The sequence below is a fragment of the Monodon monoceros genome, unplaced genomic scaffold (genome assembly GCF_005190385.1).
Source record: "Monodon monoceros isolate NGI ecotype Baffin Bay Population unplaced genomic scaffold, NGI_Narwhal_1 Super_Scaffold_16, whole genome shotgun sequence".
Taxonomy (NCBI): domain Eukaryota; kingdom Metazoa; phylum Chordata; class Mammalia; order Artiodactyla; family Monodontidae; genus Monodon; species Monodon monoceros.
In genome coordinates this window covers 20,124,354-20,138,061 of record NW_021703772.1, presented here as the reverse complement: position 1 = coordinate 20,138,061, position 13,708 = coordinate 20,124,354, and positions in this window count along the sequence as shown.

Sequence of the window (13,708 nt, the reverse complement as noted above, 5' to 3'; positions counted from 1 at the left end):
TTTATTATATCTAGATACTTGGGATGCCTAAATCCTTGCCCCACCTACCATCCCATCTCCTGCTCAGCATTTCCCTTCTCTTCTCTCTTTTTCTTCATTTCTTTTTCCCAGAGTCCCTTGAAAAGCAAGCACAAGTGGTCATTTTCTATTCTATATATCCCTTCAATCCCAGTTACCTGTCTTAGAATCTTACAGGATTCTTTACTTGTGTTCCTCCCCTTGTATCATCATCTGTGGCATAAGTTTGAATAACGAGTGCAACCTAAAAACTGTATCTATTGGGTCTTGAGCCTTGAAGCATTTTCTTTTAAGTGGTGACAGACAGCTTCTGTTCTTTCTCCGTAGGTCCAAATACATTATCAAGTCTAGAGGAAATAATATTTTGCACATCTGGTTTATTGGTTTTCAATATTCATATAACCATTGAAAAAAAGTTTTTTTTAAGTCGTATGACTACAAAATGGCATGCAAATGCTAAAAGTCTGCAAATTTTAGAAGGATGGCGTACTTGACAAATGCTTGAAGGTAGGGAGGGTGGTCAGAGAAAGGTGGAAGGAAGTGACTGCATGCTGAATTCCTTGTACATTTGGGGGAAATGAAAATACATCCTAATTTTTTCAGTGAAGAAATAGAGGTTTTCATAAACTGTTTAAAGTAATAATATACCTAATGGAGGCGTTACTAGAAATAAGCTAAATTTCTCATCTATGACAGTATCAGAAGATGCTATTTAAGGCTAAAAAATTTAAAAAATAGAGGTAAAAGCATGTAATTTACATTTATGGAGATAACCAGCAGAAGCTCTAAAAATAGAAAACACTCTAAATGTTTACCTTTGAGGAGTAGGACTGTGGGGAAAATTCGTTTTACTTTTCATTTTTCAATTTCTCTGAATGATTTATTCCCCACTGAGAACATCCTCATGGAGAGGTAGTAATTGACACAGGTTCCAAAGATTGAAACCATAGGAGACAGGAAGTGGGTGCTATGGGGGCTGAGGTAGGCTGTCCTCAGACCCAGAGGATTGGTCTTGAGGAGTGTGCACTGCAGTGTTCTAAACGTTCTTGGAAAGTTGTTGCCCAACAACATCACACTTCAATTATTTTCACTATCCTCCACCTCAAGTCTCCTAACTACACAAAGAAACTCACCTAAATCCCCAAGCCACTTACCCAGACTCAAAATGCAAACATTTCCATGAGCTGAGACAGAGGGCGGTAAAAGAATATGTGTTTGCTATGTCCTTTCTTTCCAAATGCGTCCAAAGCACTTGTTTTCACTTGCACGTTGAGTACCAAAAGGTTGGGCGGCCATTCCTTTCCTCTCTGGAGACTAGGAATTTTACTTTTAGCAAAGGTTTTAATTCCGTTAAAATTCCGTTTCAACAAATTATGTAGGAGAACCCCAGAGTGTGTTATAAATTTTGCATATGCAGCAAATTGTGATTTTTGGTTAACCAGCATCAGGGATAGAGCAGGGTTTTTTAACCCTCTGACCATCTTCACTCATCTTCCCCACCCCAACCCCCCACCTCTGGCAATCACAAATCTTATATCTAAGAGCAGGGGTTTTTTGTTTGTTTGGGGGGTTCTTTTTAGGTTCCACATATAAGTGAGATCATATGGTATTTGCCTTTCTCTGACTTATTTCACTTAGCATGATGTCCTCAAGGTCCATCCATGTTGTCACAAATGGCAGGATTTCCTTCTTTTTATGACTGAATAGTATTCCATTTTGTGTGTATATATATATATATATATATATATACATATACATACCACATTTTCATATCCATTCAACCATTGATGGACACTTAGATTTTTTCCATGGCTATCGTAAATAATGCTGTAACAAACATAGGGGTGTAGACATTTTATTGAAACAGTGATATTGTTTTCTTCAGATGAATACCCAGAAATGGAATTGCTGGATCATATGGTAGCTCTATTTTTAATTTCTTGAGGAACCTCCACACTGTTTTCCACAGTGGCTGCACCAATTTACATTCCCACCAACAGTGTAGGAGGGTTCCCTTTTCTCTGCTCCCTTGCCAACACTTGTTATTTGCTGTCTTTTTGGTAACAGCCATTCTGACAGGTATGAGGTGACATCTCATTGTGGTTTTGATTTGCATTTTGGTGATTATTAGTGAGCACTTTTCATGGCCATTTCTTTGTCTTTGGGAAAATGTCTATTCAGGTCCTCTGTCCATTTTCTAACTGGTTTGTTTGCTTTTTCTATTGAGTTGCATGAGTCCTTTATGCACTTTGGCTATTAACCCCTTATCAGATATATATTTGCAAACACAGTTCAGCTCTTTAACCACTACCAGTGATACTCAGTGATGAGCCCACACTAGTGGTCTTATAATGCCTACTGACCTTTGTTGCAGGCTTGGGAGCCATATAAAGGAAGAATAAACCATGGGTCTGACCTCCAACAAATTCATAGACTAGGACTAGAGCAAGGTTCACCTTTATGATTTACTGTCACTGGAGCCCAAAAGCCCAGCAATGGAGACTAATATCCTAAATAATGATATTTCTATGCAGTAAGAAAAATGCAACCAACCATTGTAAGACTGAGATATCTGTAAGTGTGCTGAGAACAAATGATCTCCAAAATAAATGGTTAAATAAAAAATAGACTAAGTGCAAAATGGTAAATATAGTATGCTACTATTTGTGTATAAGAGGACTCGTACTCATTCACTTCTCCCAACCTCACTTCCAGACATATTCTCTCCCTCTGTGTACATATGTATATTGTCACAGAATAGACCTGAAAGGATTCACACACACACACACACTCTCACATTTATCCTTTTATATCCTTTTTTAAACCATAGACATGAATTTATTCTTCCTATTATTTATTTATTCTTTATTATTTCTATTAATATTGAGATCATTTAAAAATGACGCATGGGTAACAAGCATTGGGAGAACCAAGGAGTCTTGTAAGAACTTGAGGACTTCAGACACCTCCACAGGTTGAAACATCAGAAAAGGCCCCACAGAGGAGGCAAAGTATGCCTGGGTTTGGCAGGAGTGTCTGTAATAAGAACATGAGATCAGCTGCTCACTAAGGGAAGTCTCTAGGCTCCGACTAAAACTCTGGCACTTGAGGGCTAGTAAATTCAGACCAATCATAGCCTTCAGCATCATTACTGTGAGGGAAAGACCCCAGATTCAAGGCAGGACTAGAAGTGCCTGGTCAGCACCCATGACCCTCTGCCTGGGCAATCGATAAAGGGGAGAGGGTGTGGTTAGGGACTAAACCCCTTAGGAGGCAGTGTAATCAAATCCTACACTTTTCAGAATTACCACTGTTGGTTTGGACTTTTATGAGTTCCAATTCTTTTTTATTATTTTTCCAGCCTCTTTTTCATTCCCCTTTTGCTTTTGGTTTCACAACATACTTTGGCCTTCTCCCCATCTCTTTGAGCCAGTTCACTGTTTCTCAGGAGAAACTAAGGATCGATTGCTCTCTGGACATAAATACTGCTCATGGGGTTTCCTCACTTGATTACAAGTTCTATCCTGCTTCTACAGGAAGGGAGAAACACTACTCAGGCCCCCATTTTGAATGGGACCAGAAACAGGTCCAGAACTCTGGGGTATTTTAGGGATCTACACTGTCTCCGAATGGAGGTACATCATCCATCTTCCAGGTCCTCATAGGTCATTTCTGGCCCAGAAGTAGTCAGGAGCATTGAACTTCCATGGCTAGACAGGGAACACTTTGATTCACTTATCTTAGGCTATATATAAGGAAGAGGAAAACCAGTGACTAAGCCCATGCCCAAGTATCTAGAAGTAGTTAGATCAAGACTAAAGCCCTACATCCAGTACAGAGCAGCCATCCCCTGAGCCCACTGCAGTGTCTAAGCCATGCCCCCCCCCATTTCCACTGGAGAAAGGCACTGTAGGCAGCTGTTAAATGGTCAGTGAGTCTTACAAAAGGAGGTTACGTGATGCTTAGCCATCATCAGTCATTCACCGTTAAACTTCTGTAAAGCAGGCTCACCCTTGATGCCAGAGCAGATCCATGGGAAAAGAGACACAAACTAAACTGGAGGAAGCCTTAGGGATTATTTAGCTCAATGTCCTCATTTTACATTTAAGGAAACTGATTCCCAAGGCTACCACTGTAATGCAAAGCTAATTACTGGTGGGAACAGGTAAATTCCCTTCCACATGAGGATGTGTTCCATAGGATCAATTCACCTAAGCGAGCCAGTTTAGCACTGGAACACTCAGGAAGGAGGGTCTTAGGACAGAATCAGGGATTTCAGAAAATATGAAGGTATTTTACCTGTTGGGAAGGATGAGGTGAAGAGGATAGGTGTTCCAGCTACTGATGTGTAACACACCACTCCAAAACTTAGTGGCTTATAATAACAATAACACTTATTTTGCTCCGAATCTGAAATGTGGACAGGTCTCAGTGAGGGCAGTTCATCTCTGCTCCACTGCACATCAGGTGGGGCAGCTGGAAGGTTGGAATTATCTGAAGACTTGTTCACTCACTTGACTAACAGTTGAGGCTGACCGTCAGCTGGGACATCAGATGGGGCTGTGGCTAGAACCCTACATGTATCTTCCTCCTGTGGCTTACTCAGAGCATGGAGTCTGGGTTCCTAGGGTGAGAGAGACCCAGGCACAAAGCAAATCACTTTATATAGCCCAGGCATAGAAGTCACACAGCATAACATATGCCATATTCATTGTCACTGCAGTCACAATGTCTGGCCCATCTTCAAGGGAAGGGGAATCGGGCTCCAATATAGAGGAATGAATTGGAATGAGGACAAAGCCGACATGTCAGTCATCAGACGTGAACACTGAAACCTGAAAATGGGGGCAAGCGGGGATAGATGGAGAGAATACAAGACAGAGAGAGAGAGAGACAGTGGAGAAGAAGTAGAAACGAGGACACAGAAAGAAAGAGAGGAGAGAGAGGGAAAGAGTGCGTGTGTGCCTGCACACAAATGCATGAGTGTGTGTGTGTGTAGGTGGATGACATACAGGGAGAGAGAGAGAGATGGAGAGAAAAGAGACAGGGAGAGAGAAAGATGAGAGAAGAGAAAGAAAGAGTGCATGTGTGTGTGTGTGTGTGTGTGTGTATGTGTGTGTGTGTAAAAGGATGACAAAGAGAGAGAAGAGGAAGGGAAAAAGAAAAAAAAGTTGACACTTGAAAAGCCTTTCCTTATGTTGAGGCCACAGTAAATCAGACAATAATGAAATTCTGTACAGATTAAATGCCCGACAGAAAACTTGGAAGCAAAAGAGGAATTATATCACAAAACCTCAGTGTCATGTAAATCTCGCTGAACAGGGAACTCAAAATGTGCGCAACAATTACATTCTTCTTATAACAAAATTGGTTCTGAAAATGGAAAAAAGAAGAATGGAAACGCTTCTACAAATGATTAAAGGGAGAGCGGGGATCGTGGTGGGGGGAGGGGGAGCTGGGAAAGGAGGGAGGGGTGTGCTGGCAGCGTTAAATATAGAACCATAATTTAAGAGACAGTAGGAAACGCTTTGTGTGTATTAATTGGAAATGCATTCTAGAGGATGCAGTTTGTTCACCATGAATATTGTGACCTTGGGTTCCTTGAGGGAATGTGGGCTCCACCCTGTCCCCATGGTGAAGGGAAGAAGAAAGAAACCATGTCATTCAATGGATGAAAGAGGCTCCAATTTATATGGTGGAAGGAACCATTTGTTTTGTTTTGTTTTTGTTTTCCTGTTTCATTCTTTGGATTAAAGAGAGAAACACTGTGGGACTGCAGCAAAGCCATCTTGTTTGCCAAGGAAAGAGTCTCAGAGATGGGATGGTTTGAGAACAGCCTCACCCCATGTTAGAGTGACAAGATGGATTCTCTTTTCTGCTCTTGGTGGCCAAAGATCCTGGTTAATCAAATGAGCATTTGGCCCAAGGGAAATGGAAATGTTGGGAACTGGCTTTGGGAAGAAGATTCCTCCTGCTTATCAGGGCCAGTTTCTCTTTCTCCAGGGACCTGGCGTTGGCGGTGATGGCGGTTCCTGGCTCTGTGTCTCAGAACAGAAAAGAATGGGTCAGACTGGCTCTGGTAAACTGCAGAGTGGAGGTCTATTATGCATCTGGGCTGAAACCGTTGGCTTTTGAATGAGAAAAATGGTAAAGGATAACCCTTCAATAAATTTCCGCCAACTAACTTGCACTTCATCTCTTGGTTTTCAGATCTCCCTCCACTTCCATCCCTTCTCACACATCTTGCAACACAACTAGAGCATTTTAGAGCTTAAACCTCAAAGATGAGCTGGGGCTGTGATGCCCAAGTGATAGTTGTACCCCAGATGCAAGGGAGGTACATGGAGAGCACAGCATAAAGCTGATAAAAACCCAGGCTCCCAAGTCATCCCAGATCCACCTAATCAGAATCTCTGGGAGTGGTGGGACCAGGAAATCTGCATTTGTAACAAGCTTCCAAATAAGCCTCACGTGGTTAGCCCAGCCCCCAGTCTCCGCACAAGCACTTGGGGGCCATTGAACACCAGATCCCTTATTATAACTATGTAAACTGAGACTCAGAGAGGGAGGTCACTGACAAAGGCCACATACATCTGGGACTAGAACACAAGTATATCACTTCTCAGCCCAGAACCTTGACACTACCTGCAAGCTCCTTCAAAGCATGAGTAAAACCTGAATCTTGTTCACCACCTATGTCAGGCCTATGCCTGTCTCTAGGTATGCCACATTTGTGATAGCCGTAATGATGGTGATGATGATATGTTGGCAGTAATCATGTTAGCTAATACTTACACAATATTTACTATGTTTTTGACCCTGTAGAATAATCTATTTAATCCTCAAAACAATCCCATGAGGTCAGCACTATAATTTGCCCATTTTACAGCTTGGAGAATTGAGGCACAGAAAGGTCAGGGAAGTTTTGCAAGACCACACAGGTAGAAGAAGGTAGGACTGGGATTCAAGCTCAGGACTGGCAGAAGACAGGAAGTACCAACTTCCTCAACACATTCTCACATGCATTTTAGCACCTCTCCTTTTGGTCATACAATATCATTATAAATTACCTCTCTTGGTCTCAACTCCCCCCTTTACTGCCCTCCCTACCTGCTTATAGGTACCACAGAGGATGGCAGCACTATCCTGGGATGAAGGAGAAACACTCAACAGGAACCCTATGCCAGGAGGGTCTTTTAGGAGTGGGCCTGCGGGCCAGGCATACAGCCAATTATTGTCATGCCTTCTTTCCGCCTCCCCCAGGTGCTACAAAATTGAAAACAGGACTCAGATGAGGATCAAAGTAAGCAATAGCTTTGTTTCCCTGCCCCCAGATAGAGGGGTTCTGGTTTACTATGCTTGATTTACTCTAGTTTACTCTGTTTACTATGTTGGAGGACATGACTCAAACCTTCTTTGATTCCAAAAGTTCTACAGGAAACTTCCTTTCCACTACCATCCCCACCCCCCATAATCCAGATACAAGGATCTATCTTGCAAAAAGTAAAGAAGGCAGAACAAACTCTGAGCCAGTTATTATGAGAGAAGAGCCACCAAAACCAATGACCTTGGACATGATCTCACCAATCAGATGAGTCATTCTTCCTCCTTGCTTGTTGGAAGCTGGAGCAGGCAGTAGGTAAGGGTTATAGGGGGAGGAGTCAGCAGTGTTTCTCCAGTTCTATTCCCTCCAGGGTGATGTAACAGAAGTCCCTCCTCCTCTACAGAAGTACACAGAGTCAAATAATGGGTGTTGTCTACTAATCCCAGGCCTTGTCTTTGATCTACTGCAGGACTGTCTATGTACTAATTATCCCACAAGTGCAGAGGGTCTTTGAACTCTATTTCCCTAGTGGAGCTGATTTTTCTTGAGTCATTCATACTCCCTTCCATTCCCTTCTGTGACCAAGGGAACTTTGAATCATAGAATAAACCCAAGCCTATGACCCAGGCATGAAAGCAATGCCTTTGAGCACATATAGATCACTTAACTCAATATTGTTCCATTGCCTTTGACCAAAATGGAGAGTTCAGCAGAAAGCATCAACCCAGTATGATATGACATGATCTTGGTTTTCCTCACTTGTTCAAAATAAGAGCAAATACCCTTGAGTGGAAAGAGAAGCAGGACAGGGAGATTTTAGAAGTGTCTTAGGGAACACTGAGAATCATCACTACCGCTTGAGACCAGAACTCAGTCCGTGGAAGGCACTGCTTATCTCTAGGGATGCCACATCTGCTTTCCTGCAGCATCTCAGCAGGAAGCTCTTAGCTTATGATCCGCCTCCACAGCCTCCTGGGAAAGCTGGATCATGAGCATTTGGGATCATTTCATTTCATAAATGGGCTTAGCTCATACTCATGAGGTCAACTGGAAGGCCTACTGGATTTGATTATGCTGGAAAGCAAGGCAGCCAGAAACATCTCACATGGAGCAAGAGAGAAGCAGCCTGGAGAGAGCAAGCAAGCAAAAAGGAGATTTGATGGGATGTGAGTCATGCTACTCAGAATGAGGGGCTAAAACCAGGCAGCACCCCAAGGAAACAAAATAGCAATCCTTGAGCCAAACAGAATCTAAAGGAGATTCTGGTCCCAATCCATCCCCAGGAAGGCTTTGAGAAGCTAGTTGGGTTTATACCACATTGATGAGTGCAAAATAAGCCATGTAAAATGGCACATACTCCTGTGTCCCGATCCTAAAAAAAATCGTGGTAAAGCTACAAAAGAGATCAATAGAGTTGATATCTTTCTCTTATGTTATTTGTTCTGAGTTCTGTGTCTATAGAATGAGGCTCACAGATTTCATCCCAAGTTGACTCAAGGAAGATTTTCTTGGGACAAACAACAAGAATCCATGTGAAAGCATGGAGGAGCGACACTGACAAAAAGTCACAGAGATAAAATAAATGAGGAAGTGATGAGCTTAAATTCTCTATGACAACATAGATTCATGGAACAATGGAAGGAACATGATGACTAAACCAACACCGGCCAGTAAGACAGGTAAGGATTGGGTTTTTATTAATCCTATGGCAAAGACTACTCGTTATTCTCCAATATCTCTTCTCTCTTTCTTTCTTTCTTAATAAGATTTTTAGCAAGATTTTTAGCAATATTGCTACTCATAATAAAGATTAATTTTCCAGACTCTTTTGCAATGTGTGGCCAAGGGGCTAACTTCTTGGTGGTGGGATATAAACTCAAGTGTCATGTAGCAGCCCCTGGGAACCTCCCTTAGAAGTCAGGCATGCCCCCTCAATCCCTTCTTTATCCTCCCTTTTTCCGTGTGTTGCCTTAAATATAGAGGGTAGCATCTTGGCCATGATGGCAAGAGCCACATCCCAGGGACAGTGAAGTGATGAGCTCAGAGGAGGCTTAGTCCTCAAGAATGTTATGGAGCAGAATTATCACACTGGTCCTAAAAGGCTTACCTTCAAACCTTTTGTTTATTCTTCAAGCAAGACAGCCTATACCCTGAAATGGGTAACTGTATATTTAGGACCAGGTTTTGGCTGCAAGTGGCAAAAAACCTAAACTAACTGTCATGTAAACGGTTTATTTCTCTCTCACATAAACCAAAGTCCACCTCCTGTATTTTAAATCATTTTCTTCTTTCTCTAAAAATAAAGATCATTATCAGGTAACATAGTCAAACCTCTCTTCTCAGAAGTAAATTATCCCAATTCAATCACTCCTCTTCAACGGCAGGCTTCCTTTCACCCTTGGGTCTCTGCATTGTCCCCTCAGTATCTGCCTTCCCACTCCTTCCCATATCCTTTTTGAGTTTAGGAGTGTAGAAGATTCCAGTCAGAGGCTAAAAGCACCTTAAGTCAAAGCAAAGCTCCAGGAAATCCATAGAATCAGACAGATGACTTGAATGTGGGACCAGCAAGCCAGCAGAGGGGCAGACTGGATTCAACCCAGCTCAGTGCTCAGCATCCTGGACATGACCCTGGAGGCAGGGCAGCCCCAAGGAGAGAGAGAGAGAGGGAGTGGGGCTCCTGCACATGAAAGCCCACACGCTTGAGCAGCCCTGCAGGCTGGAGGCCAAGATGCACGCCACCCTCAGCTGCCTCCCAACCCTGATGACTTGGGATCCCCGAACCCCCTGTGCTTTTTCATTACCCGACCCAAAGACCTTTGAGGCAAATAAAGTTCTCCATGTAGGGTGAAGTTATTGAAGCGAAAAATAATAAACTTTCATGAGTATGTTTCAATTTTCACTTTTGTTTATGGCCAAAGGTGTTTTTTATTTTAATAATCGCTGCTGGAACCAGGGCAAGCCACATGCTGCTAAGTTTTTAAAGAGAAGGGGAGGGAGGAGAGAGAGAGAGTGAGTGTGAGCGTCTGTGCTCAGCTGTAAATTTCCCAACAGCTCAACTCTAATCCTCCTAGTTTTCAATCCCACCCTTAAAACCGTAATGATAGCAAAAGGGGTAAAATATTATCTGGACCATGCTCTGTTGACAGCTTGTCCTGGCCTCACTTTAGTCACGACAAGCAATTTTAATGTGTGTGTCTGTGTGTGTGTGTGCGCGCGCACGTGCATGTGTGCTTTAGGAGAGAAACATCAGTGTTCTTTGGTCCCATTTCATAATGGAGAGTGTGTAAAAGGGAAGGAATTTGGAGGAACCAGACTCCTTCCAGTTGGACGTCAACTTGACCGTTGTTTTCAGCTCACTTTTACCTGGCAGAGTTTCTGTTTGCTTTTAAATGTCAGAAAAGGTTAAGAAGCCTTTGAAATCTGCAGGAGATTTCCTAGACTTCTGGGGAGGATGCCCACCCTATAATAGCAGAAATTGATCACCCCTCCCCGCCTTTGAAATTGCTTTTTAGAAAGAACATATCTGAGGAACCAAATGAAAGACAAAGGATTAAAGTAAATGTTCGTTCGTGGATCTGAGTATTTTACTGCAGAATGAGTGAACCTAGAGATATTCAGATGTTATATTTCTTTCTGTCTTTTTCATCTGTCCTGGCTCACATTTTCCCAAATCATGTAGATTCGAGAGGAAATATTGTGACTAGGAGAGTATTAATATACTTTCTCCTTGGCCGTAACTCTGAAGCCTGCACCAATAAAAAAGGACTTAGGGCCCCACGTGACCGTGGAGCCACCCCCCCACCCCAAGTCTAGAAGGAGCTCCTTTTAGCATCATAGCTGCTTAATAAAGACAAGAGAACTGACTGAGTGGCCACCAGCCCTGCAAGTCTTAGTAGGCTTTCGTATGCAGTGTGTGCCACCTTGCAAACCGCCATCAGGGTACACGGGAAATCGACCCATGTGAGGGGATAATAACAAAATGTATAGTTTGAGGTGCTATCTGATGTGCTTACATTCAATCCTTCCAAGAATCCTGCACCTTCCCCAGAGCAGAGACAAAGTTTAGGCGCTCACAGAGGACCAAAGCCCATCCAGACCTCAGGCCATTTATCCACATGGGTGTCTGCACACATACTCTTTGAGCACTTGGTCACCCATCAATCCAAGCAGATTTGCTAACATAGGTCCCATTCTGCTGTCTCTGTGCCATGCTGAGGCTCGGAAAAAGCAGGAAGTCACCTTCTGCTGAGACTCACAATATAGACATTCCTAACCTGAGGTCCTGTCTCGGAAGCGAGGCCTCTCTTTCCTGTACGACCAAAGGTAAAATCTCATCATTATCTCATCCATTTTCTTCTCTACTTCTGCCTGGGATGGGGGGGGTGGTATTTTCTAGTAATGGTTCCCCCAGGCATTTTTACTGTGCTTTGAGTCCTCTCTATTTCCCTGAGATAGTGGGCTTTATAACTATGTATGGTGATGGATAACTAGACTGACCATGGTGATCATTTGTCAGTGTATACAAATATCAAATCGTTATGTGCACACCTGAAACGAATATAATGTTACATGTCAATCATACCTCAAGTTTTTTAAAAAAACTGGAGCTACAGATAGTTTGTTTATGTTCTCTGGCACTACCTAGGCCTTACCTTGCCCCAAGAACATTCTACTAGGTAGAAAAAGGTATGTGTGTGTGTGTGTGTGTGTGTGTGTGTGTGTGTGTGTGTGTTCCCACTCACACGAGCACATGTGGCACGTAGGTGCAGGGGGATGGATGGAGTAAACTATTGGAGGGAAAAATTCAGTTAATATCTTGACACGTTCCTCCTATGTTTATAAATTGTATCCCCAAAAGTTGATATACTCTTAGCATTAATAGAATAACTGTAGAAAATTGTCATTTTCAGCTCTTAGAAAACAATTAGATAAACTGAGTGATATAGATGCTTAATTTCTCTGAAATGGCTCCTGCTGAGTTCTGACTCATCCATGAGTTTAGTAAACTGGAGTAGAACTGGAGTTGGAAGGACCCTTGACTGTCTCATGTGAGCCCCCAGGAGGGCATTGAAGAGACATGTCCTGAAGTGACCTCCGGAGCACCGCCCACGGGACTTCCCAGCCCTCTGCTCTGGAGGCTAAGCCACATCACTGTCCCAGGAGTAGGTGGTGGTGTGCACGGGCCAGGTGGTCAACATCAAGAGCAGCGGGAGGAGGGTGTGGTGGTGCTGTGACACTTAGCAGTCACCAGTTTTCCAAACACCAAGTCCCATCCCAGAGCAATAGAGCTAATCTCGCAACTTGGAATCTGGAAAGGGAAAGGCACGAGTCAGACTAGCCTCACAAAGCCACAAGGTGCCAATTTCCACCTCATCCCTCAGTCATAATCCTCCAGGCCTCGGATCACTCAGGCTAACCACTACTGCCAGCCCCAGGCCTCCTCCCACCCCCTTAGTCCCAGCACAATCCAAGACTCCTACTAGAACGTGCAGAACAACAGGCCAAAGCTGTGGGGTGAGGGCTGCACTGGGTACCACGTAATTTATATCTCTAGGCAGAGCAAGCCTTTGTAAAGTGCTGAGCCCCCTTAAATCTAAATGTCTCCAGCTCTATTCTACTATTATCCTTGCCCTACTCCATTTCTTGGCATCCCTCCTCCCCATAAGGTCAGAACATTCCTGCTCGCATCACTTCCAGAAGATAGCTGTCGATAAGCAGAAGCTGAACTTGAAGTTTTAAGTCCTACACTGGAGCCCAGGCCCTGTCAACAGCTGGATGATTCTGGGAAGCTCGGTACTCGGCACATGCGAGACCTCTAATAAATGTCTGCGCCTCTGAATCCATCAGGATCTCAGAAAGATTCTGTTATCAGTAACTCGTACCTCAACCACTTTATTTGTTCTAAAGTGTGGCTCCCAACTTTTTATAAGTGTGAATATCATTTTTTAAAGCCAAGAAATTTCATAAACCATTAATATCTATTGATTGAGAATACCTCAGAACCCAAAGCTATATAAATTCAGCACTCCTCTGAATACGAGTCGCGTTGTTCATCACAACTGCAGCTACTCGATTAAAAAGCATAGTACGCATACGTGCAAAGTTTACCATCCATTCAGTCAATGACAATTTTTTGTTTAAAATGCAGATTCCTGGACCCACTCCCAGAAACTCTAATTCAGTGGTTTCGGAAGTAGAGTCGTGGAATCTGATTTTAACGCTCAGTGGGCTTTTTAAATGGTGGTCGTTCCCTGACCACTCTTGAGAAATACTATACCAGGGGGACTTACACTTGAATTATCTGTCTACCTACTGTGTAGACAGATAATTTATAATTATCAGCTCTTCCTAATTTAACTAAACAGC